This window comes from Camelus dromedarius, chromosome 2 (assembly GCF_036321535.1).
Source record: "Camelus dromedarius isolate mCamDro1 chromosome 2, mCamDro1.pat, whole genome shotgun sequence".
NCBI classification, from domain to species: domain Eukaryota; kingdom Metazoa; phylum Chordata; class Mammalia; order Artiodactyla; family Camelidae; genus Camelus; species Camelus dromedarius.
Genome location: NC_087437.1, coordinates 100,572,831 through 100,588,788, shown reverse-complemented (window position 1 = coordinate 100,588,788; position 15,958 = coordinate 100,572,831). Strand labels below are relative to the sequence as shown.

At 38.5% G+C, this 15,958-nt stretch overlaps 1 long non-coding RNA gene across 1 annotated transcript in view; it reads right to left on the bottom strand.

The window, feature by feature from the left end:
* Nucleotides 1-15,958, bottom strand: part of LOC135318964 (uncharacterized) — an 82,972-nt gene that overhangs the window by 58,266 nt on the left and 8,748 nt on the right. The window contains exons 2-3 of the long non-coding RNA XR_010377449.1: nucleotides 15,680-15,783; nucleotides 6,674-6,850 (exon numbers count right to left, since the gene is read on the bottom strand). This is a non-coding gene — a long non-coding RNA (uncharacterized LOC135318964). The remainder of the gene's footprint in view (nucleotides 1-6,673; nucleotides 6,851-15,679; nucleotides 15,784-15,958) is intronic.

Here is a 15,958-nt window from a genome sequence, read left to right as displayed (position 1 = left end):
AAAACATCCATGGAACAGAGTAGTGTCAGCCAGAAAAGACAAGGAACTCAGGCTAGATGCCCCAGTTTTGCACCAAAACAGCATGAACACACTGAGCGCCCCCAGGCCAGGAAAGTACCTTCAGGCTCAGCACTGAAAGACCCGTGTGTAGTCCCCCTGTATTCAGAGAGTGGGCTGAATTTTCCAGCTTATGGTCAAAGGCTCTGGTGCTAAATAAACCTGCCCTTATTTTTCTGCTCTCTACTCGTGTTTATTTCCAGCAAGTTTAGACACAAACAGCATCTCAGACTCCTCCTTTCTCACTAACTTCCACTGAGAAAATCTTAATTTTGGTTTTTACAGTCTTCCCTATTTGTGTCCCTTTGGCTCACAGCACTGGGTGTTTATTCCTACCAGGAGTCTGAAGGGAACAGATGAGCATCTGAATTTCGATACTTTTGCAAGCTGGCTCCGCACACAGACACTGAACAAATGCTTTTGAAGACAATGTTTTTGGAAGAGTAAAATTTTAGAAAAAAGTAGTAGGATACCAGGATGTATTCACAGGAGAGTCACTTGCCAGGAGTCAGGAAGCCACCTTCTACTCCTTCCTGGCAATGGTCTGACCCTAAAAGAATACTGTGTCCAGTGTTTGTCTTTGCAGTTTAAAATGAATATGAAGAAATCTGAGAGGGGCTAGAAGAGAACAAAAGTGGTAAAATACACTGAGGGAAAAAAAAGAAGAAGAAAAGCAGTTATTTGGAGAAAAGATTAAAGACACCAAGACTGTTTAATCTGGAAAAGAGAAGCCTAGGGGGAGATTTAATGAGAAGTGTCAGAGTGAGTAAAAATATCAACCAAATTATTCTGCATCTTGACCAAGGAAAGAATGCAGGAAACGTGCTAAAATTAGAGTGAGGGCAAGAGAGTTTGGTTAGGCATAAGGAAGAAACTGTTGACTTTGACATTGGAACTCTGGAGTATATTGCCAAAAAAGGTGTAAAATTTCTTGGAAATATTACTAACAATCTGTACTAATTGATGAAGGCAGTTCTCTGCCACAAGAAGAATATTTAAACCAGATAACTTCTTGAAGTCCCCGTTTCGGGTCATGTTTATATTAAATTCACTACCTAAAAAGTAAGATCAGATCAAAATTCTCAAGCCCAAAACATTTTGCTCATAAAGGGTATTTAGGTCTCTGACACCTCCAAGTTTTAGTTGATTAGATTTAAGAAGCCTGAAGTTTGTGCTGAAAGATTTTTTTAAAATATTTCTATAATGTATCTTTGTCTCTTTTCTTCATCAGAGTTTCTTTTTAGTAGTTAGGATCTCTCAGGACCTTGAGGTTACTGAAAAGAAGATAAGGACATTCTGGTTTATAGTATATGAGACATCCAAATCGACCTTCTGGTCAAGGCTTATATTTAAAAAGGTAAAAATTAAAACCATCTCCCATTTCTATAACCGATGGTCCCTTACCAGATGAGTTTCCTTCACCACATTAGTAACAGCCTATCCCATGTGGTTTCCTAAGGCCCAAATGAACAAAAATGGAGGAGAAAAGAGAGAGAGAAAGATAACAAAGAAGTGAGAGTAAGACCAGGCGGTGTAAAAGAACAATAAGACGTCTGAACATTATTTTGACGGGGTGGGCGGACATTGAAAGATTTGGGGTAGGAAAGCTATATAATGTTTATTTTACTGAAATCATTCTGCAAGTGCAGAAAATGGAATAGAGTGAGGTGATACTAGATGTGAGGTATGATGATGGCTTAAATGTGATAGTGGCAATCAAGGTGGAGCAGGTCAAGTGGTTCCAGAGATATTTAAGAGGCAGAGTGATTAATCCGATGTAACATAGGGTTGGTGAATGAGAGAAAAATCAAGGAAAATTCTCAGGTATCTGATATAAAGGACTGGGAGGACAGAGGTGCTTCTTTTCCAACTCAGTCACTGCAAACCTAAAAGCTGCAAGGGTGGATACGAGAAGACTCCCTGCATTTATAAGAACTTCTCAAAAATCTTTTTCTTCCCAGATCAAAGGCATCAGCATTCAGTTGAACAAATAATTGGACTGCCTTTAACATATTTCTGAACCTTTGCTGAGATAGCCTTGTTTAATCCTCAAAACTTACTTGACAAATGTCATATCTGACAAATACCCCAAAAACTACTTGGCAAATGAAGTACTGGAGACAGCAAACCATAGAATTAGTAAGAGGGCATGCAAGTCTGGAATGCAAACGACCTGACTTGCTTCACAGCACTTCGGGCTTTTGTAAAAATCCTATTCTCAAAACTCAAGTGGTTTTTCCCCCTGAAGTATATCATTCCAAAGGGCAAATCAAAACTTCAACCGCTGAACTTCAACTGAATCTATGTGCAATAGCAGATCCACTCATTATACGATTTTCAGGTGTATTTGGCAACTCTAAGATGAGCTGCTCTGGTGGCTTCTGCATTAGCACTCTCCTGGCGACTGCAGAAGTGTCGTCATGCAGAGTTTTAACTGAATCTGCCTAACACTCTCCTGGAGATTAAAGGTAAGTGTTTCCAAGAGGAAAGAAAAGTAATAGAACAGAAGAGCTTAAAGTTAGGTTGTAAGGTTTTAAGAGAAAAGAGTAGAACAATTGTATAGCGTTTATATCAATGACAATAATAGCACAAACTCGACAAAAGCAATACTTAATTCAGGGTTTGTTCTCAGGGAAACTGTCTCAGACGGACAAGAGCAGCCATTTAATCATTCCATGAATGCCATTTACAATCACAAAGTGAATCTCCAGGAATATTATTATTTAATCCCATGACTTTAGGCAGGCAAGGTCATTTAAGGGAAATAAAAGAAATCATAATTATTTTTAAACTGGCCGTTTTGATTCAATTGGTCAAGGCGGCAGGCTGAAAATTTATGAGAAGAGAACTGCTCTTCGGTTTAAAACACCTTAATGACAAGTTTATTTATGGCAATTTCTGAGTGAATGAAATGGAGACAAAACATATTCTAGTCATAATTCTTAACTAAAAGGTTTTCTTCAAACACACTTATAATATTTAACTTGCAACTGAAAAGCCAAGGGTGTGACACAATTAGGTTGCACTTCCAGAATATATATGCTTTTACACTTCTCACCTAACCAATTTAATCTGGAAAATTTTTTAAGCCAAATGTATTATCCAGCATGACTCTACAACTTTCTAGAAATTGAGTCCTAAAGTCCACTAAATTACATCTGAGAATTGGGAATCCATTTCCTTCCAGAAATTACTGACAAAAAGAAACAAAGCCTAGATTGTTCTAAGCATCTTCAAGTCTCCAGCATGTTACTGTTGGAACCACCATTAAAACTGTACTCAGGGTTCATAACTTGTGAAAACAGTTCCCAATCAGAAGTAAGCTGAAAGCAATCAAACTGTTACATAATTAGACATTCTAAGTCCATATCCAAATTTAGCATTCCACAGAGTCAAAGGTACCCCATGGAGCAATTTTTTAAATCACACGATGCTGACCTAACAATCTATGAGTGATTTCTCCATATTCACACCCAGTAATACATTACCAAACGGAGAAATCCTTTCCACAGTCTTCACTTAATATATACTGAGCACCTCCCACTGCAGGGATGGGGCACCAGAGTGTAAGCAATAGAGAGCTCAAGTCCTTGTTTTTCAATTTAGCATTAGGTGGATTCTGATGTTATGCCCCCAGTTTAGCAGGCAAAGGAGAACTCAAGAATTTCCAACCTGCAATGAGGCACTTGTCATTCAATACTTTCAGATATGAAAGGTCATTATTATTGAACAAAAACAGAAGTTTCTAAAACAATCTTGAGAATCTTTTTTCATATTCAACTTTGGCCAGTAGAGGCCAACTAATTCACTCTGTTAGTTCACCTCATACAGAGTAAGGCTGATAGTAAAGAAATCATCAAATCTATTATTTCTAAGAAGTTTGTCTGTGTGCCCACCACTTTCACCCCCCCTAGTCGCTGTTAGCAAAGAAAATGAAACATTTCTCAGCAAAAATGCAGTTGTGGGCACGGAGGGGAAGTGCTGACAGTCTAAATAATGGTTACATAAACATTGATCTCTAAACTTATGTTCTTTCTAACTTCGGAAAGGTCAAGCATCCTTGTAACTCAAAAGGAAGCTATAGGAACACTATGACCCTCATGAGCATGCTATTCTGCATTAATATCCATTCAAGACTAATTTCCACACCAGGACAAATATTCATATTAAAGAGAAAATTCCGTAGTTCTCACATCAGGGACTCATGGTCCCAATTGAACAATTCAGTTATTGGCCTTAGGAAGAGTACTTTTAGTATAGTCACTTTGAAAAGTCCATGAAAACTGATTTTAACTAGTCACTTGTCAATTTCTCTACCTCATATCAAATAGTATCAAGTCCTTATAAATATGGCTACAGCTTAAGAGAGAAAAAGACAATTTTTCACAAGCTCATTTTTCATCTCATTCTGCAACTTCCTCACAGTAATTAGGGAGAAATAAAAATGTGTCCTCTAGAGACATATCTCATTTATGCTTCACTTTATTGCTCTTTGCAGATATTGAATTTTTTACAAACTGAAAGTTTGTGGCAACCTTGCTTCGAGCAAGTCTATTAACGCCATTTTTCCAACATTATTTGCTCACTTTGTATCTCTGTATCACATTTTGGTGATTCCTATAATATTTCAACCCCTCCATCAGCAAAAATATTAAAACTCACTGAAGACTCAGATGATGGTTAGCATTTTTTAGCAACAAAGTATTTTTTAATTAAGATTTGTAGTTTTTTTTAGACATAAAGCTTCTGCACACATAATAGACTACAGTATAGTGTAAACATAACTTTTATATGTACTGAGAAACCGAAAAAAATTGTGTGACTTGCTTCATTGCAATAGTCACTTTATCGTGGTGGTCTGGAATCGAACCCACAATATCTCCAAGGTATGCCTCAACTTATCTGGTCACTGCCCAGTTTCTCAGATATTTATAAGAAGCATCTGCACTAGAGAAGCCTGCTTCTGACTGCTGTTAGAGGTCATCATCATTGCTGTGTATGTGCTCATGTCAAGCTAAAAACATTTCACACCATAATCTTCAAGACCGACAACTTTTAAAGGTAACTATAAAGTCAGTTTTTCCTTTCCAATTATTCCCTACTAGTAGGGGGTCTTTTTTACTCAGTTTGAATTCTGCTGAGAGCTCTAAGCAGTGGTCAATCCAAGCTGCAATTGTTCTTTTTCTTCTACCATTTGAATCATCTGTCTTTCATCCTCCACCTTTCTAGGAACAACTTTCATACTCCAGAGAATTATACAGGAGACCAAGCCAAGGTTATAGTGAAAGAACTCCATCAAAAGGCTGCTCTCAATGGAAGAAAGAAAAGTTCTTCTTCTTTATTGTCCATCAAATCTATCATGGTACCCTTCCCATCAGCACTTCAGTTCCCAGTTTTGTTTTCAGCAAAGCCTATCCTGATACAATTTGTGCCCATTTCTAACTGGATATGAAGAAACTAGGTACATATTGTAATATTAGACCAAATCTTCTTCAAACTATTTCTTCAAAAATATGAGACCAACTCTTCTTCAAACTAGAAGTACTTCCCTTTGTTTTTATATTTGCCAAATGCAAAGAAAAGAATTGTCCCCTTTTTACTTGAAATAGAAGAGTTTCAGAACACTTCCTATACCAGAAAAATAATGCACAGCAACAGAAGTAGGTCCCAACTTGCAGTGGCCCCAGACACCCAACCTTTTCTTACAAGTTATGGCACAGTTATCAGTAAGCCTGACATCAGATCTCAGAATGCAACCAAGAAAGTGAAGTTCAGAAGCTCTGACTGTAAGATATGTTAAGACAGACTTCTACTGTTAGTGACCCCAAAAACCCACAACAATGTCTTTGTCTAAGCCTAATGTATAGTTTTACCAGACCTGGGATCCTAACATGAAACCATCCTTCAATATTTCCTCATTGATCATTCTAAGCATCTCACATAATTATTCTTCCAGTTGAAAACTTGGGCAGTGAATGGAGAAGTCTATCATTGGCATAATGCTGGCTAACAAAAAGTATAGGTCAGCCTTAACCTTTTTGCAACTTTGGCTGAAATGACAAAGAGTCAGTATAGGTGCTATCACTGATATGATAGAATGGGTGGTGTATACACAACAGAAATTTATTTCTCACTGTTCTAGAAACTGGGTAGTCCAAGATCAAGGTGCCAACAGGTTCTGTGCCTTGTAAGAGCCACTTGTTGACTCATAGATAGTCATCTTGCTATGTCCTCACATGGCAGAAGAGGTAAGGGAGCTCTCTGGGGTCTCTTTTATAAGGGCACTAATCGCATTCATGAGGGATCCACCCTTGTAACCTAATGAGAGCCCTAAGGCCACACCTCCAAATACCAATGGGGATTAGGTTGCAACTATAAATTTGGAGGGGAGGGGCATATTCAGTCCATAACAATATTTATATATACTTCTTTAATTATATAGGTAAATCATGACTGCATATTAAAACATTTAAATATTTCAGATAAGATAAAAATTCTCCTTTGAGTAACACTCTCCCATCACTCCCCAGGGAAAACCCCTATTCTTGCAGCTTCCACTGTCATCCTCTTGTAACCCTGCCACTTCAATGTTATGAAGAAGCCCAAACCAACTTACCAGAAGGTGAGAGATCATGTGGAGGAGAACTGAGGCATCTCAGCTGACATCCAGCACCCACTGCCACACATCAGAGTGAAGACAACTTGGACCCCCCAACCCCAGTAGAACCTTCAGATAATTGTATATTGAATGATCCCAGGTGAAACCAGGATAAGAACCTCCCAGATTTTCAACCTATAGGTAATGAGAAATAATAAACCATTGCTTTAAGACATCAAAGACTGGTTTGTTACACAGCAACAGATAATTGAAATATATACTTTGACCATTTTTCTGTTAGGTTAGTTCTTTATCCTTTTTAGAATGTTGTTTTAACTTTTTTATTCTGAAATATACTCCTTTTTAAGTTTCACAGATATTTTCTTCTAGTCCATTATGGAAAAACAGAACCAGTAGGAAATATCTATTAACAGAGTTATTGTAGGGAATTGGTTTATGCAGTTGTAGACGCTGGATAGGTAGGCTCAAAATTCATAGGGAAGGCCTCTTCAAATTGAACTGAAGCTGCAGTTCATGGGGCAGAATTTCTTCTCCTTCAAGGAAACCTCAAATCTGCTCTTAGGGCTTCCAAAAGATTAAATCAGGCCCATCTACATAATCTAAAGTAATCTCCTTTGCTTAAAGGCAAGTAGTAATGGAATTTAATAGCATCTTCAAAATATCTTCGCAGCAACACCTAGATTAGTATTTGAATAAATAATGGTGACTGTAGCTTACTCAAGCAGACATTTATGTAAAATTAACCATCACACTTGTCTTTAAATTTATATGGTGATTTAATCAAAATTAAGTTTTTTTTATTCTGATGTAATCAAATGTATTAATGCTCGTTATGGTTTTCGGTATCATATTTAAAAACTGCTTCTTGGGTCCAGATCAAGATGATGGAGTAGAAAGACCCTGAGCTCACCTCTTCCCACAGGCACACCAAGATTACAGCAATTTAAAGAGCAACTATCTCTGAGAACAACTTGAAAACTAGCAGAAAAGATTTCCCACAACTAAAAATATAAAGAAGGAGCCACAACAAAATGTGTAGGAAGGGTGGACTCACATCCCCAGCACAGTGACCCCGAAACAGAAGGAAAACCACAACCACAGAGCTCTTCCCCAAGGAACAAGGAATCTAGACGTCACATTAGGCTCCCCAGCCCAGGGGTCCTGCATGAGAAAGTCAAGTTCTCAAAATGTCTGCCTTTGAGAACCAGCAGGGCTTACATTCAAGAGCTGTAGGAAATCTAGACCCTATTCTTAAAGGGTGCATGCAAAAATTCACTCGCTCTAAGACAGTGCAGAGGCTGCAGTTTGAAAATTTCCAGGGTCAGTCCCAATTCCTGATCTTGGAGAACTTCTTAGAGAGGCAGAAGGCAGCTGGAAATTTCCGCAGGGATTGAGATACTGGTGACAGCCATATTTGTGATATCATTCTACCATGATGACACCAGCACTGGCAGGCACCATTTTGGAATCCTCCATCTAGCCTATTAGTGCTAGGGGCTTGCCCCATGCACCAGTACATCTGTAGGAATCAAACATGCCAGTCCTCACAGCCAGCCGTGCCAAGGTCCTGTCTGGCCGACCACTGCACTCACAGTGATCAGGTGTCACCAGATGTCACTGCCAGATGAGCAAGGGATCTGCTCCATCCATCAGCATGCCCACAGAGGTCACACTCCACCAGGCTGCCCAGTCAGCCACACTGAGGGCCTGCCATACCCACTAACACAGCCACAGTGGTTGTACACCACTGGAACTCACAGCCAGCCATGCTGGGGGCCTGTGAACCTCAGGGTGCCCACAGTTGTTGCATACTCCCAATCCACACAGCCAGCCATGCCAGGGGCCTGCCCTGAACACCAGGGTGCCCACACCAATTATGCATCTCCAAGCTCACAGCCAGCCACACTGGGGTCTACTGTGCCCACTAGCACACCCACAACATTGCATGCTCTGGACCACACAGCCAGCCAGGCAGGGAGCCAGCCCCACATACCAGTGTACCTACAGTGTTGGCTCCATCACAACAGAAAGCCATGTGCACCCCATGCAGGGAACTCACTGGTTCTCTTTATCATTATTATTCTTTAAATTTTTTTAATTTGGTATCATTTTAGACTTATAGGATAATTGCAAAAATCATACAGAGAATCGCCATCTAGGCGTTATCAAGCTTCTCCTAATGTTAACATCTTACAGATCAGTTATCGAAACCAGGAAATTAACACCGGTACAATATTGTTAGCTAAACTTCAGACTTAAACTGGATTTCCCTAGTTTTTCTAATAAAATTTTCTCTCTGTGTCAGTATCAATCCAGAAGCCCACATTTTATTTAGTTGTCATGAATCCTTAAGTCTTCTCCAAACTGTGATCATTCCTCTATCTTGATATCTTCTGTGACCTTGATATAGCTGAAGAGTACCAGTTAGGTATTTTGTAGAATTTTCCTCAGTTTGGATTTTTCTGCTGTTTTCTCAATGAGTACATTGAGGTTATGAATTTTTAGAAGAATTCCACAGAGGCAATATAGCCTCAGCACATGACAAATGTTAATCTTGATCACCTGGTTAAGGTGGTGTCTGCCAAGGTTCTCCACTGAATAGTGTTTCTCCCCGTGGAACACATATTTAAATGGGTCATTCTTTGATGTTACACAAAAATCCTGTTTAACCTTAAACTTTCCACCACTAATTTTGGCATCATCAGTGGATCTTGCCGGCAGCAATTATTATTGTGGTGTTCTAATGGTGATTTTCTACCTCTCTTGTTTCAGGGAACTCATTCTCGTGACCTAAGGGGAGCATGCTGCTGGGCCCCACAGCACATCTACATAAGGCCACTTCTCCAAGATCAGAAGACATAATGGATCTCTGCCTAATACAAAGAAACAAACACAGAGAATTAGGCAAGCTAAGGAGATAGAGGAATATGTACCAAATGAAAGAACAAGACAGAATCCCAGAAAAATAACCAAATGAAACAGAGACAAGCAATCTACCTGATAAAGAGTTCAAGGTAATGATCACAAAGTGGCTCACAGAGCTCAGGAGAAAAACGGCTGAACACAGTGAGAACTTCAACAAAAGTTATAAAATATAGAAAGAACCTATCGGAGCTGAGCAGTACAATCACTGAAATAGAAATTACACTAAAGGGAATAAACAGTAGATGAGATGATAAAGAAGAATGGATCAGCCATCTGGAAGGTAGAGTAGTAGAAATAACCCAAGAAGAAGAAAAAAATTAAAAAGAATTAAGAAAGTTAAGGACAGTTTAAGGGACCTCTTGGACAACATCAGGCATAGTCACATTCACATTATACAAGTCCAAGAAGGAGAAGAGAGAGAGAAAGGGGCAGAGAACATATTTGAAGAAATAATACTAAAAATTCTCTAATCTGAGCAAGGAAACAGACATCTAGGTCAGAAAGCATAGAGAATATCAAACAAGATGAGCCAAAATAGGTCCAAACCAAGACACACTGTAATTAAAGTGGCAAAATTTAAACATAAAAGAAAAATCTTAAAAGCAGCAAGATAAAAGCAACTAGTTAAATACAAGGGATCTCTCATAAGACCATGAGCTGACCTTTCAGCAGAAACTCTGCAGGGCAGAAGAGAGTAGCCTGATATATTTAGAATGCTGAAAGGAAAAAACCTACAACCAAGAAAGAATATTCTACCCGGCACGGTTATCATTCAGAACCGAAAGAGAGAGAGAGTTTTACAAGCAAATAAAAGCTTGATGAATTACCATTAAACTGTTTATATCAAGATCTGAATAGGTACTTTCCAAAGAAGACATATGGATGGCCAACAGGCACGTGAAAAGATGCTCAACATCCCTAATCAGATGCAAACCAAAACCATAATGAGATATCACCTCACACTTGTCAGAACGGCTATTATCAAAAAGATCACAAATAGCAAATGTTGGCAAGGATGTAGAGAAAAGGGAACCCTTATACAATGTTACTGGGAATATAAATTGCCACATCAACTTGGAAAATAATATGGAGGTTCCTCAAAAAACTAAAAATAGAACTACTACATGATCCAGGAATTCTACCACTGCATATATATCTAAAGAAAATAAAAATATCAATTCAAAAAGATACACGCACCCCAATGTTCACAGCAGCATTATGTACAATTGCCAAGATATGGAAGCAACCTAAGTGTCCATCCACAAATGAGCGGAGAAAGAAGATGTGGCCATGGATGCCCTTTTCTCATCCAAGTGGAAGTTTGTTGGCTTATTAAAATGGGCCACAAGAAAGAAACTTACTGGATACGAACATCCAGCGAGTCTTGTAATCTCTGACAGTGTGCTGTTTTACAGCAGGAATGAAGAGCATCTATTATTACAATGAGTTACTTAATCAGAGATGATTTAAGAGTTTCTACTCGGCTCACAACAGATAATCCAATTTTTCTCAATAACAACAAGCTATGTATTATTTTTAATTTTTTGTATGTATGAGACACATTCAAAAAGTATATAAAACATAAATATAAGAGCTTTACAAAGTGACACACACGTAACCTCCACCCAGGTCAAAAAATGAAACATTAACGGAATCTCTGAGGCCTCCATAACATTCCCTCCCAATTACTATGAACCTCTGTGCCCCCAAATCAACCTCTACACTGTTCTGGCATTGTAAGTGTGCCTGTTGACAAACCTTAAGTAAATGGAATCTTAAACTTTTATTTTGTCTCACCTCTTTCCCCTGATACTATGTTTATGACATTAATACACTGTAACTTTTCATAGTAGATCATTAATCTTCTCCGCTGTATCATATTTTTATATAAATATAACTGAATTTACATGTCCATTCATTATTGCTGGAAATTCAGTTGTTTCTAGTTTTTTGGCTATTATGAATAATACTGAGATAAATATTTCTGTACCATCTTCTGATGAAGATAGGTATGAGCTGCAGTTGGATTTTTGTCCCAGAGTGAAATCCCTGGGTCATTCACCGGGTTTGCTCAGCTTTGGTGGGTAGTACTAAACTACAGGACTCCCTATGTAACTTTCTGGGCCCAGTGATATGTGACAATCCAGAGCCCCTCAGTCAAAAATTATTAAGAATTTCAAGACAGAAAGAGGAGAATATTAAAACAAGTGTGGGGCCCTTCTAAGCACAGGGTCCTCCGTGACTGCACAGGTCACTTGTGCATGAGGCTGATCCTGCCAAACTCTTCCCCAAGTGGCTGCACCAATTTTTTCACTCCGGAGTTTTTTCACATCATTTGGATTAATGGAATTGTGAGTCTTGTAATGGGGTTGAGCGTTTTATGATTACAAGAGCTAGGAAAAAACATTTGGGGAAACACCTTATTTGATAAAGCTCACAGGGTAAAAGGAGAGATTTGGAAGGAAAAACCAAGGCAACCAAAATGAACACTGGATTTTATTCATGAGGCAACGTGAGGAATGTATTTCCTTCTGAACAGAGTAGGAAAAATGAGAGGCAAGAAGCAGAAAAGGGAAAGAAGAAAGAGAAGAGTATGACTCAGGGGTGAAAAATGCCCACTAGCAGACTTTCATTAATAAGAGTTTGTAACATTCAATTTTAATTTGCCTGCATTTCTAAATTGTAAGCATTTCTCCCTGTTTCCCACCAAAAAAATTTCAGGATTGTGTGAGGATAGTTTCTTTGTAGATACTGATATGGAGCCAAGTGCCATAATTAAACAACACTCTGTGGAACCAAAAGATGTGGTGTGTTAGACACCAGGGAAAGAGAAGTCCAGCAGAAACAGTAAACTGGAATCAGAGGTGCTCACACGTCCACCCACATGCCCTTGGATCTTTCTGGAAGAGCTGACACCTTCACAAAGCATAAAATGTGGGTTCCAGCTGATTTTATTTAAAAGCAGAGTCCACAAGCACTATATGTTAAGTAGTAGCCATTTCCACATCAACTGATAGCTATCAAGCACACTGCACTGGTTCTCTTCTGAATAGATGTAACCTGATAGGAAAACAGAACTTGGCTTTCTAGTCAAAACAGAACAGCAATCATCTTTAATACTCAAGGGTTCCAATATATCAGTAGACACTGGGACAGCCTGTAGAAGTGGCAGCATTTCTGCAAAAACATGGCAAAACCCGTGGAGAGAGTATGGTGACTAGCGGGATGAGATGGTGTCAACAATAAGTATCATTTTCATCAGTGGGGACTGAAGCAGGATGAGGAGAAATGGTTCATTCCATGTAACGATTAACCAAAGTTGATGAAAAGCAACCCAGTAATAAGTATATGTGGACTGGGGGTGGTATGGGCTGGGAGAGAGGAGGGATTTTTTCAGAGAGCTAGGTTCCTCAATAGCAAGTTAGAGCAAAAGCCCCTAGAATTCTAGGAGCTTGAAAAGCTTCAAGTTACTCGGCTTCTGGTGCTGTCAGCTGGTGCTGCCCAGCTGGAGTTTTGACCTCTGTAAGCACATCAAGGACACATTCCTTATTTCATTTATCTTGGTATCCTTGGGCTTTAGCACAGCATTCAGAATATATGAGGCATTTAAAAATGATCATTAATTAGCTTACATATGAATTAAGTGAGGTGACAAATTTTTATTTAAAAAAAAAATGCAGGAAATTCTTTCCACCAGTGAAAGTTACCTGAGAAGTTTATCAAAATGAAAAAGTGAGAAAGTAGAAAGGTTACCCAAAAACCAAAATCATTCTTTATAAAGAACTAACTGTAAAAAAAGAAATCTAAGCCCCAGTGGTTAAAGGAGCTGAATTTCAAACCAATGTGAAGATTATCAGAACCACGGGAAAATAAAAATGTGTCCATGGGGAGACACTGTATTTTTCTTAAAAAAAAAAAAATAAGAAGGGATTAAACAGAATTCTAGTATGACCTTGGACAAATAATTTAACCCATAAAAACCACAAATCTGATCAGCCTCTCTGTGAGCTTTTTCTGCCCGTGCCCAGGACACTGAACACCCCTGAGAGGACAGAGAGCTCTCAGACTTGTCCCATTACAAATTCCTGTGGTCTAACTTCAAATGAGCCCTCTGTATTCAGCAATCTCCTAACCACAACCAGGTTTCTCCTTTCAGTGGCTAGTTCAAAAACTCTTTTCTCTGCTCTCTCCCTACTTCTCCCTCAGCTGATAACCTGTCCAATTTTAATGGAAAATTAAGACACTGTGACTATCAAGTTTTGGTCTTATGCTAATCCCTGTCCTCATTTTAGTGCCTACTATCTCTCTGTCAACCCTTCCTCCCCAAAATTATAATGAAGATGTTTCCCTTTCACTCTCCAAAGATTATTCCTCTACGTTCTCAGTCACACCCCTTCCTAATTTCTGTGGACCTTGAATCTCATACTTAACCATCTCCCCAGCATCTTTTCCACACTGCTGGATTTCTACACTTTTTATGATTCCAAAGATGCAAATGTATAGCCTAACTTTAAAAAAAAAACATAATAAAACAAAAACCTTCTACTGACTTCTGTTGAAGTAGTTCACCTTCTCAGTATTATGAAAGTCCTCTGAACTACCAAATTTTTCAAAGTGATCTCTGCTTGATAACATTTTTCCTTTACTCCACCTTGTAATATCTTTAACTCCTTGAAAAGGATTTAAGGGTTTATGTCCTAACTTTCAAATCACCTTCCACCCTTACTTCATCATTTTTAATAATGATTTATTCTCCCAAACCAAAATGATTAAGGCTATCCTGCTAGGTTCGCCTAAATCTTTGCACCTCACAACCCATCAGTCACCAAGTCTTGCAATTCTTCCTTGACACTGACTTTTAGATGGGTCTCTTGTTCTTCATGCCTAAATCCTTAACCATTTATGCTTGGGATGCTGAAATTGCCTACTAGCTACTTATATAAGCTAAGAAGTGCTGTGTCAATAAATGATCCCAGAATCTCAATGACTAACAGTAAGAGAGTTTATTTCAACTTTGAAATATGGGTCCTTGGGGGACTCCATCTCATGCTTCTTCACCCTGAGAGTCAAGGTGATGAAGAAGCCCTTGTCTAAAAAATTGCCAGTCTCACAGAAAAAAGAAAAGACAACATGGCAAACCACAGTGCAGCTCCCGAAGCTTCTGCTTGGAAGGGGCACTCATCACTTTTCGTTGTTTCCCAATAGCACATCCCCTCTGTCCTCATGCTCTCCTCCCCATCCCCCACCCCCACCCCAACCAGCACTCCCTCTGCAAAACCTACACGTTCTTCAACACTCTCAGACAATAGTTCCTTGTATACATCAAGGCACTCTAGATCCCTCTCCAGTAATTCTTCCCTAATTATTGTCTGTGCTGCCCTCCTTAGAGTTTCTGTATGTCAGATTACAATGCTAGTATATATGTGGCCAATTTGCACAGTAATTGCATCTATATCTCTAACTTCTCCAACTATGTTGTATGTATTTTGTGATCAAGAATAATTCTCTATAATTGTCATTTAAATTCTTGATTTTTGCTTATTTCCAAACAATCAGGAATGTCTCTGATATAAAACAATTTGTAATTTCTCTAAGGCACACCATGAGATAGTCATGCTCCTAACTAGAGTGAGCTTGGTGGGGCATATAGAGGAAATACAGAGTAATGAATGGTAAATGTGGTTATGAATGCTGGTTCTAGAAATAGCCTACCCAGGTTCAAATCCATGGCTCCATCACTTACAAACTGGGTGACCGTTAGCAAGTTACTTAAAATTTTTTTTGCCACATTATCTCTTATTTGAAGAGTATATTAATATGATTATATCACATGGTTGCTTTAATGAAAAAATAAATACATAAAAAGTGATTACAAAACTGATTGGTACATATTAAGCCCTCAATAAAGATTAGGTGTTGTTGCTGCTACTATTAGTGGGAAGTCTACTATCTCAAAAGAACTTTGTTATTTTCTACTCTTATGACCATCAAGAATAAAGTATATGAGGAAACACATTCTCCAGTGGTACTTGCAAATCTGGTGTTAGGAAATATTGCTAAAATATTCCAAATACTTACATTTCTTATGTTCCCTATAGCACTGAGGGCTGTCCTAGATCCATTCAAGATGTTCAATAACTATTTGTTGGTTGGCATGACCTCTCATCTCTCAGCTTCCAAATCTTAAAAACAGGAATAATATCTAAATTACATATTTAAATTACCAAGTTATTTTAAATATATAATCTTGAATTTGTTTTAGAAAACAAAATAAAACAAAATATACGCACATAAATTTATTCTGATAATAATGAAAGTGGGAAATGGGATATTTGGGGTGACAGGAGAAAACAAAAA